We start from the raw sequence: 9,712 nt of genomic DNA, 5'->3' as shown, positions 1-9,712 counted from the left end.
GTCTAGTCTATAGTCTAGTCTATAGTCTAGTCTATAGTCTAGTCTATAGTCTAGTCTATAGTCTAGTCTATAGTATAATCTATAGTCTAGTCTATAGTCTAGTCTATAATCTAGTCTATAGTCTAGTCTATAGTCTAGTCTATAGTCTAGTCTATAGTCTAGTCTATAGTCTAGCTTACAGTCTAGTCTATAGTCTAGTCTATAGTCTAGCTTACAGTCTAGTCTATAGTCTAGACTTTAGTCTATTCTGTAGTCTATTCTTTAGTCTGATCTATTTTCTAGTCTATAGTCTAGTCTATTTTTTAGCCTATAGTCTAGCTATAGTCTAGTCTATATTCTAGTCTAGTCTATAGTATAGTTCTAATATAGTTCTCCCGCGGACATCAACATTTAAAGGAATTAAGTAAACTGATTTCGTGCTTTGATTGTTAATGACCCCCTTTTGTAATACCCCTCCCCCAAAAATCAATAATTTTTTTGTTTTCCAAAATTGTTGTTTTTAAAACTTTTCATTTATTGAAATCTATTGGAAAATTGTATACAAACATCCTCGTTGTACAAACTAAAAATCCATTAAACAATTTGAAGGATATCAATATCAATTGCATTGTAAACGAAATTTGTTAAAATTGTTTTTCAAAATTATATATTTTATACTACATGTGAAAACATAAAAAGGATTTGTTGTTTTATAAGTCGTTTAGTTAAAAATTGTGTAAATTTCAAAAAAAAAAGAAAAGAGTTGAATAATTTTGTTATGAATTTTTGGTATAAACTAGATTTTTTTGCATTTCAGTGGCTGTTTTGTATGCATGAATGAGAATGATTGATTTCAATTTTGCATTTTACGCCAAATCTGTGTCAATCATAATTGAAACAAATTACATGTATTCGTGTGACTGTGTACGAGATTTCTACGGTAGACGAGTATCTGTATAAGTGTTCAAGTTTCGTAGGGGGTAGTAGGGTGGTATGGACCATTTTTTTTCAAGAGTTTAAAAATTATATAATTTTTTAACAAAATTCCATTTTTTTGCTTTTAACGTTTATTTCATAATATAAGTTTACAAAATATTTAAAATTTAAATAGCTAACGGTCTGCTCTCCTTACTATTTCAAAAATCATTTGCTTCATTCTACTTGTAATTCTTCTTTAACTATTTGCCTTTCTGTGTTATGTGCTAATTTAAATAAATTTTTATTTCTCTTTTTTAATACGTATTTAGTATACAATGTATTTTTCAAGATTCTCTCTTCTTTTTTATTAATCTATTAAATTATAACGATAGCAGAAGATTCTGCCATTCTCCTATACAAAGTTGTCTAACGATTGTAAATATTGCAAATGATAGAAATATTTGAGCTTAAAGTGCATTGATTGCAAAATACTGTAAAATGGATTTAAAAGCGCTATTCGATAGAAGATATGATGGGAAAAATGTTGCTGTACAGATATAACGGTTATTCACTTAGATATTACATACAACAGACTAGTCAAAACACTAAGATAAGTATATACTAAGTGAAAAGTGTATGATAAAAAAGCAGACTATTGAATATAAATTAATAAGACTAGATCAGAGCCTGGTTTATGGTCCACACTATAGTCTAGTTCATATTCCCATCTATAGTCTAGTTCATAGTCTAGTCCATTGTCTAGCCTATAGTTTAGTCTATAGTCTAGTCTATAGTCTAGTCTATAGTATAGTCTATAGTCTAGTCTATAGTCTAGTCTATAGTCTAGTCTATAGTCTAGTCTATAGTCTAGTCTATAGTCTAGTCTATAGTCTAGTCTATAGTCTAGTCTATAGTCTAGTCTATAGTCTAGTCTATAGTCTAGTCTATAGTCTAGTCTATAGTCTAACCTTTAGTCATGTCTAGAGACTAGTCTATAGTCTGGTCCACAGTCTAGTCCACAGTCTAGTCCACAGTCTAGTCCACAGTCTAGTCCACTGTCCAGTCCATAGTCTAATCTGTAGTGTAGTCTGGGCTATAGTCTAGTATATAGTCTAGTCTATAGTCTATTTTAAAGTATTGTCTATAGCTAAGTCTATAGTCTAGCCAATAGTCTTATCTATAGTCTGGTCTATAGTCTAGTCTATAGTCTTGTCTATTGATTAGACAGTTTATATTCCATTCTATAATATACTCTATAGTCTAGTATAGAGTCTAGTTATAGGGCTATTATATACTCTATTCTATGGTGTATTCTATAGTCTATTCTATAGTCTAGTCGTGCTTGTAGACAATGCTACATTCTTTAGTTCGTATAAGAATTGGGTCATTTAGTTGAAATAAATATGTCTTTCAAAATTAAGAACAATTTGATATTTAAACAAAAAACGATGACATTTTCTTAAAATACAAGAACATTTTTCTTTTAAACTCATAACTTTTGCATTACACCCAACACTTTTCCATAAACAAAACTTCAATTATAATTTATTTAATAGAGTTATAAAATAGTTTATTAACTAACTAACCGAATTTTTTTCCATGAAGTATATTAAAGTTTTTTTTATAAACAAATTAATTTAACGCTTTTCTTTTATTTTATAATAATTTTCTAGTTTATAGTCACACTTTTAGCTTTAACGTTTCTTTTAAGCTATTTTGTCTGTCCTTCCGTTGCAGACAGACTGTGTGTGTGTGCGCGTATGTCTTGCAAGATGTCTATAAACATTGTTACTTTTTAACTCTGCCGCCAAATTTGGCTTAGAGGCGGATTTAAGAAACATTGTCGAACAATTTTTTTGTTGCACATATGAGTATGTTTTACTACAACAGCTAATAATGCCACACTTCTCTTCTTCAAGCAACAATTTAATCAGAATTTCAGCAGAAAAAACATTAATGTTGTTAATATATATTTTATTAACTTTTTATTCTTCTGCCATAAACAAATTTGTAGTCATTTGAACGATATGTGTTTTTCTGTTTAGAGTTTAAAACATAAACTCTGTTTGTTAAATGTAGCGAGTTACGGTTAAAATATGTTTCTGTTTCATTTTACTGTTAATAAACTGTAATTGTTTTGTATGACTTTGTAAAGTAAACATTTTACAGCAGTTATTCTATCTCATTTACTCCGAAATATGATGAAGTGTTAACGCAGCATATAGACATATCTACATGTAAGTAATTACATTTTAGTTTCGTAAATTATTCGTAAATGATATATACTTAATAAATATTTGGAGCTTTTGACTTCCATTGAATTGGTTTTTTTCCAGAGCAAGATAAACAATTCAAGGAACTGTTAATGGTTTCTAATAGTGCTAACGAATGCTGCTTAGTCCAGTGGTCAATCTAGATGATAGTCATGACTATATAATAGCAGTAGATGTAAAGTTGACTATATATTGACTGTAAACTAAACTATAGTCTAAAGGATAGTGCCATATATAGTCCAGACTTTTAACAAGACTTAAGTATAATCTATAATCTGGTTTTTATTCCTCACTACAGACTAAACTATAATCCAGTTTATAGTTAAGTCTATTCATAGACTCTTGTCAAGTACATAGTCCAGACTAAGATCTATATAAAAAACCTACTAAATAGACCAGACAACAGTTCAGACCATTCTTGTTTACAGCCAAGACTATTGACTAATCTACAGTGTAAGTCAATAGACTACAGTATAGTCTAGTTCATAGACTAGAACACTATCTAGTTTATAGATTAGAATATTGTCTATTTCATAGTCAAAGCTATATGGCGATAGACTAGACTATAGCCTAGTCTATAGTCGAGGCTATAGACTATAGTTTAGTTTATATTCAAAGCTACATACTAGTCTACAGCTTAGTACATAGTCTAGGCTAAATAACAGATTATGGTCTAGTTTATAGTTCAGATTATAGACTAGAGTATAGTCTAGTTTATCATCCAGTCAATACACTAGCCTGTAGTCTAGTTAGTAGCCTAGACAATAGAATTGACTACAGTCTATAGACTAGTATAGACTAGAATGTAGTCTAGTTAGTAGTCTAGACAATATACTAAACTATAATCTACTTTATAGTCCACACTATTGAATAGACTATAGTCTAGTCTATTAGACTATAGATTATAGATTATAGTCTGGACATAAAACTAGACTAAAGTCTATAGTCTAGTTTAAAGACTAGATAATTGGCTGGTTTATGGGCTAGAATATTGTCTTGTTTATAGTCTAGACTACAGTATAGTTTATAGTTAGACCATAGTCAAGTTTATAGTCTAGACTAAAAATTAGACTTTAGTCTACCTTGTAGTTATGCCTTTAATCTAGTTTATGGTCTATACTATAGTCCAGACTATAGGCTAGGTTATAGGCAAGTTTATAGTCTGGACTAAAGACTTGATTTAGTCGAGTTTGTAGTTAAGACTACAGACTACTATGATCTAGTTCATAGTCAAGAACATAGTTTTTAGTCTAGACTATGGTCTACTTTTTAGTCTAGACTACAGTCTAGTTTATAGTCTAGACTTCAGTCTAGTTTATAGTCTAGACTACAGTCTAGTTTATAGTCTAGACTACAGTCTAGTTTATAGTCTAGACTACAGCCTACTTTATAGTCTAGATTACAGTCTAGTCTAGACTACAATATAGTTTATATTCTGGACCACAATCTAGTTTATAGTCTAGACTACAGTCTAGTTCATAGTCTAGACTACAGTCTAGTTCATAGTCTAGACTATAGTCTTGTTTATAGTCTTGACTACAGTCTAGTTTATAGTCTAGAATATAGTCTAGTTTATAGTCAAGACTATAGATTATACTATAGTCCAGTTTATAGTAGATACTATAGTATAGACTACAGTCTAGTTTATTGTCTAGATTATTGACTGTACTTTTCTCCAGACTGTAGATAACAGTTATGTCAATACTATAGACAAACTATAGTCAAGTTCATAGTCCAGACTTTATCCTATATTATAGCCTAGTTTATACTATAGACTATATTCCAGACTATATACCGCACTTGAGTCTAGTTTAGTTTATAAACTAGTGTATAATCTAGTTTATAGTTTAGTCTATATAGTATTTTATTGTTCACACTATTGTGTAGACTAGATATATTCTTCTATTTAGATGTAGTAACTATGAGTTTGGCTGTGTATTCCTCTAAAATGATTTTTTTGTTCCCATCCTAATGAAAACATTAACTACTTCCATTAAAATAAAAGAAAAGAGAAAGGGAGAAAAACAAAACAAAGCAAACAAATAAATAAGTAATAAAATTGCAACATCCTTTTACTTGACTCCTTATTTTATTAAGTCCTTCATTATGCTGTTGTATGCAAACACTGATTGTTTGTTCTACAGCAGCAGCACCAGCACCAGTAGCTTAGTTATAGTAGTTATACGAACAGTAAAATAGAAAGGTAAAATCCATAATAAAAATAAATTTGTTTAGAAATTAAATTCACAATAGTAACTAAGTTTTATACAAGAACACTTTTGTTTTGGTTGGCTTCTAACTAAGAAATTTGAAAATTATATCTTTTATAAAATGCAAATAAAAAATCGTTAGTAAAAAACATACAAAGCTACATCATTGTCATAGTAGTAGAAGAGAAAGAGATCGAGATAGACTTTTCGACCAACATGACAATTGTTAAATTGACACGTTTAGTCAACGACCATGACTGTGACTGCAATAGAGGTTGTTGGTTAATGTTGACTGTTTTGCTGGCAGTCTGTCTTGACTGTCTTTCTGTATTGCTGTTTCTTGTATAGTTGTTTTTTATGTTGTCTTTTTGGTCTTCTTTAAAAGTGTTTTTTTCTTCTTGCTATTTTTTTTTTATTTTTGCAAAAATAAAAAGTTTTATTTTTCTAATTTTTTTTCATGCTTTGAGTTTTTAAATTGGAATTGCCTTCACTTGCCTGCTGCCTGTCTTTTCTATTACTAAAACGTTTATTATGATTTTTTTTTGTATGTGTGTTGTTGTTGTTTGTTATCTTTTTCGCTATTTTCTAATACTTTTGTTGATTTTTCTTTATCTTGTGCCATTGCCACCCAAAGCATTTATAATTTTCATCTTAGTTGTTTTATGTTTAGATACATTTCGTTTCTGTTTACTTTTTTCTTTTCGCCATGGACTTATTGTTTATTTGCAATGTTAATAATGATGCTGATGATCGTAATTAACATCATAATCATCATATAACAACTGTGCTATTAGTTGAACAGCTATATATACTATTTAGTGTTCATGTTCGCTATTGGATGTAACGTTTTTTTTTTATTACGTTATTTTAGAAAAAAAGTACTGGAACCTTATTTTATAGCTGCCATAGAAATGTTGTTTATTTGTTTGTTTTTGCAAATTTCTTAACACTTCGAAATATATTTTAGAAAAGAGATATATCTTAATTAAAAGTTGTTAGAGCAAAACGAATGAGACAATACCTTTTTAATGCTTTTAAGAATGGCAAATAAGTAATTGTAAACAAAATATTAGAAAGAGCTCTTTAATAAGGGGACTTGTAGTAAAGTTTAGCTTATGGTCCTGTATATAGTTTGAACTATGGTCTAATATATTTTCTATTCTATACTCTAGTTTATAGTCTATACTCTAGTTTATAGTCTATATAGTCTATAGTCTATAGTCTAGTCTATAGTCTAGTCTATAGTCTAGTCTATAGTCTAGTCTATAGTCTAGTCTATAGTCTAGTCTATAGTCTAGTCTATAGTCTAGTCTATAGTCTAGTCTATAGTCTAGTCTATAATCTAGTCTATAGTCTAGTCTATAGCCTAGTTTATAGTCTATTCTTTAGTCAATTTTCTGGTCTGCAGTCTTATCTGTGGTCTGCGTCATATTCTAGACTAATGTCTATGTTTAAGTCTATGTTAGTATGTAGCTTATTTTACGGTTTAATATTTCAATTTGACTCTAACGTGTCTTTGCATAGTTTTGTATTACTTCTTATATCTTAAACAATAACTGAAAATTTTGTTATTTTAATTTCAAAAGATTTACTGTCGTGGTTGTTGTTTTTTTTTTCAAAATTTTCATATCTGCATTTTTTTCAAAATAATAATTACACGTTTCAAATTATTGTTTATATTTAACTGTGAATTTTATTTTTTCTTTCTCCAGCTAACTTTATTTTTCGATGTAAACAATTTTTTTTGCTTTGTTACAATGACTAACGAATTGTTGAAAAAAAATTTTAAGTTTTAAATAACAGTTACCACCACAAAGAATGAATGAATGAATGGGTGAATGAATGCAGTTGCTGCTGCTTTAGATGATCATAATGATGTTGTAGATTTTATTTCACAAGTTCAAGTATTTATTTATTATGTTGTTGTTATTGTTTTATGTTGTTTTATGTAAACAATTGTGTTTTGTTTAATTGTAATATAATAATTAATACCTTTCTTTATATTGTTTAAAATAAATATTTATGGAGTGTAGTTAGTTGTATTTTAAATATGTTATACAATATCTGTCATTATGTATTACAGTAGTGAACTGTTACATTTAGCCTAGATTAGTTAAAAGAAGAAAACTATGACAATATACAGTGGGTGACAGAAAAAAAAGTGAGGTTGTTGATGTTTATTTAATAAGTATTGTATTACCAGGAAATATATATATTAAGTTTTGAATAGTAATTAGTCCGCATCTGCTAAAATTTCTTTTAATTTATTTAAAATTTAGTTTAAGTAAAGACAGTGAAAGATCAATTTGTTAGTGATATTTAGATTGTAATCTGAGTTATCACGTTGAAGTTATTTAAAGATGTTTTGACCTACTATAAGGTCTTTATATTGTTACTTACTGTACTGTATATAGTGCGTGTAAAATGTTATTTTAAATTGTAAATTATAGTTTTATTTTAATCTACTTTTAATTATGTGTTAAACTTATGTGATTAACTATTACATAGTTAAACATAGTTAAAAGAAAAAGGGCGTCTTTTTGTTGGAAAAATATTTCATAAAAATTATTTTTATAAATTTGTTTAAAATATTGCTAAAGTTAAAACTTAATTATATAATTTTGTATCTAAAATGGGTTAGTAAAGATAGTTTTAAAGTTAAACAATGAAAATTACAATTGCTTTTAAGAAAATTAAATAAAATGTGTAAATTTGTTTAAACAAAAAGAAAATGAAGTGACTAAAACTATTCTTAAATCTTAAAAATTGTTTAATATATAACTTATATTTACTGGGTTTTAAAAAATTTTGCTTTAAAAGAAACTAATTTCAATTTTAAAATATTTTTTATTTTCTTTTTCAGTTTTTGTTCGAAAATTCCTCTAAACTTTAAAAACTAATAACATATTCAAAAACTAGACTCAATTACCTTTCCGATGATATACAACATGCCTAATACAATCTAACAACAAGTCATTAAATTTACCTTTAAAACAACAACTCCTAAACTGTTCTTTGACTAACTACTATGCGCTTCTCAGTTTTGCTAGTAACGTCTTATAAACAAGTTTATGTAATATTTTGTTGTTGTTGTAAGCAATGCTTGTAAATAAAAGTATTTGCAACACCAACACAGCTATAAAGATAAACTTAAATGAATTATTTATTAACATAACCTAAACTAGCCACCGAACTAACTACTAGGAGTTAAAACAGTAACGAGTTTTTTGAAAAAAAGGCGAAATGTAAAAAAAAAATAGTTTTAAATAATACTATACCAAACATGGCTTTAAAATATAAGGAAAACAGCTGAATAGTATTCAAATTTTCCAATGAAATTGTAATTTTAGACCAAAAATTTCAAAACAATTTGAAAATTTTTAAAAATATAAAAAATACCTGGTTTGGTAACAAAATTGTCTAAAAAATATTCGAAACATACCTGAAAATATAAAAGAGAAAAAAATAAATTAAAAAAATTATTAAATTTGTAAATCAAAAAAAAAAAAAAAACTCGCGAAAAATTCCTTAAAAAAAATAAAAAACTTTCAAATCTTTAAATATTAAAAGAATTTTAACAAAAGTTTAAAACACATTTTCAAAACTTAAACACTTAAAGGATAAACGCAAAAAAACTGATATTTTCAATATTGTCATTAATTTAACAAATTGTACTCTTTGTTGTAATCCTTGAAAAACCCAAACTTTTTTTAAATTTTTCCTCTCTCTCTATCTCCCACCAACTTTCACTTACTACTATCGCTTTTAATTTATTAACTTTTTCGATTCTTCATTTTTTTTTGCAACATTATACTTTAATCTTTAAATTATATTTACCATTCAAATTTATTCATTACTTCCAAATTTAACCCAAAAAATTGAATTAGGAATCAGTGAACAAAAAAGTGAGAAAAGAGGAGCTAGAAGGAATTAAAAAAAACTTTCTACCAAAAATCATTTAATAGCAAACCGAAAAATTGTAAATTTTTTTGGATAAGATAACTTTACCCAGTGAAGAGTTTTAAAACAGGGTGAAGTAAGCAAAGGGAATATTTATGAGCGTAAATGCAACTGTAGATGAAAACATAGTTTGCTCTATAGTCTAGTGTCTAAACCAAAGTCTATAGTCTAGTATATAATCTTGTCTATTTTATTGTCTAGTCTAGTCTATAGTCCAGTCTAGACTATTTTAGTCTATAGTCTAGTCTATAGTCTACTCTATAATCTAGTCTATAGTCTACTCTATAATCTAGTCTATAGTCTAGTCTATAGTCTAGTCTATAGTCTAGTCTATAGTCTAGTCTATAGTCTAGTCTATAGTCTAGTCTATAG

The 9,712-nt window shown here is 27.7% G+C and overlaps 1 protein-coding gene across 1 annotated transcript in view; it reads left to right on the top strand.

Annotated features, from left to right (window-relative positions):
• Window positions 1-9,712, top strand: part of LOC124420004 (heparan sulfate 2-O-sulfotransferase pipe-like) — a 103,878-nt gene that overhangs the window by 57,454 nt on the left and 36,712 nt on the right. The gene's annotated exons all lie outside the window — the stretch shown is intronic.

This window comes from Lucilia cuprina, chromosome 5 (genome assembly GCF_022045245.1).
Source record: "Lucilia cuprina isolate Lc7/37 chromosome 5, ASM2204524v1, whole genome shotgun sequence".
Taxonomy (NCBI): Eukaryota; Metazoa; Arthropoda; class Insecta; order Diptera; family Calliphoridae; genus Lucilia; species Lucilia cuprina.
Note: the sequence above shows the minus strand (reverse complement) of the source record. Positions and strands in the feature narration are given on the sequence as shown.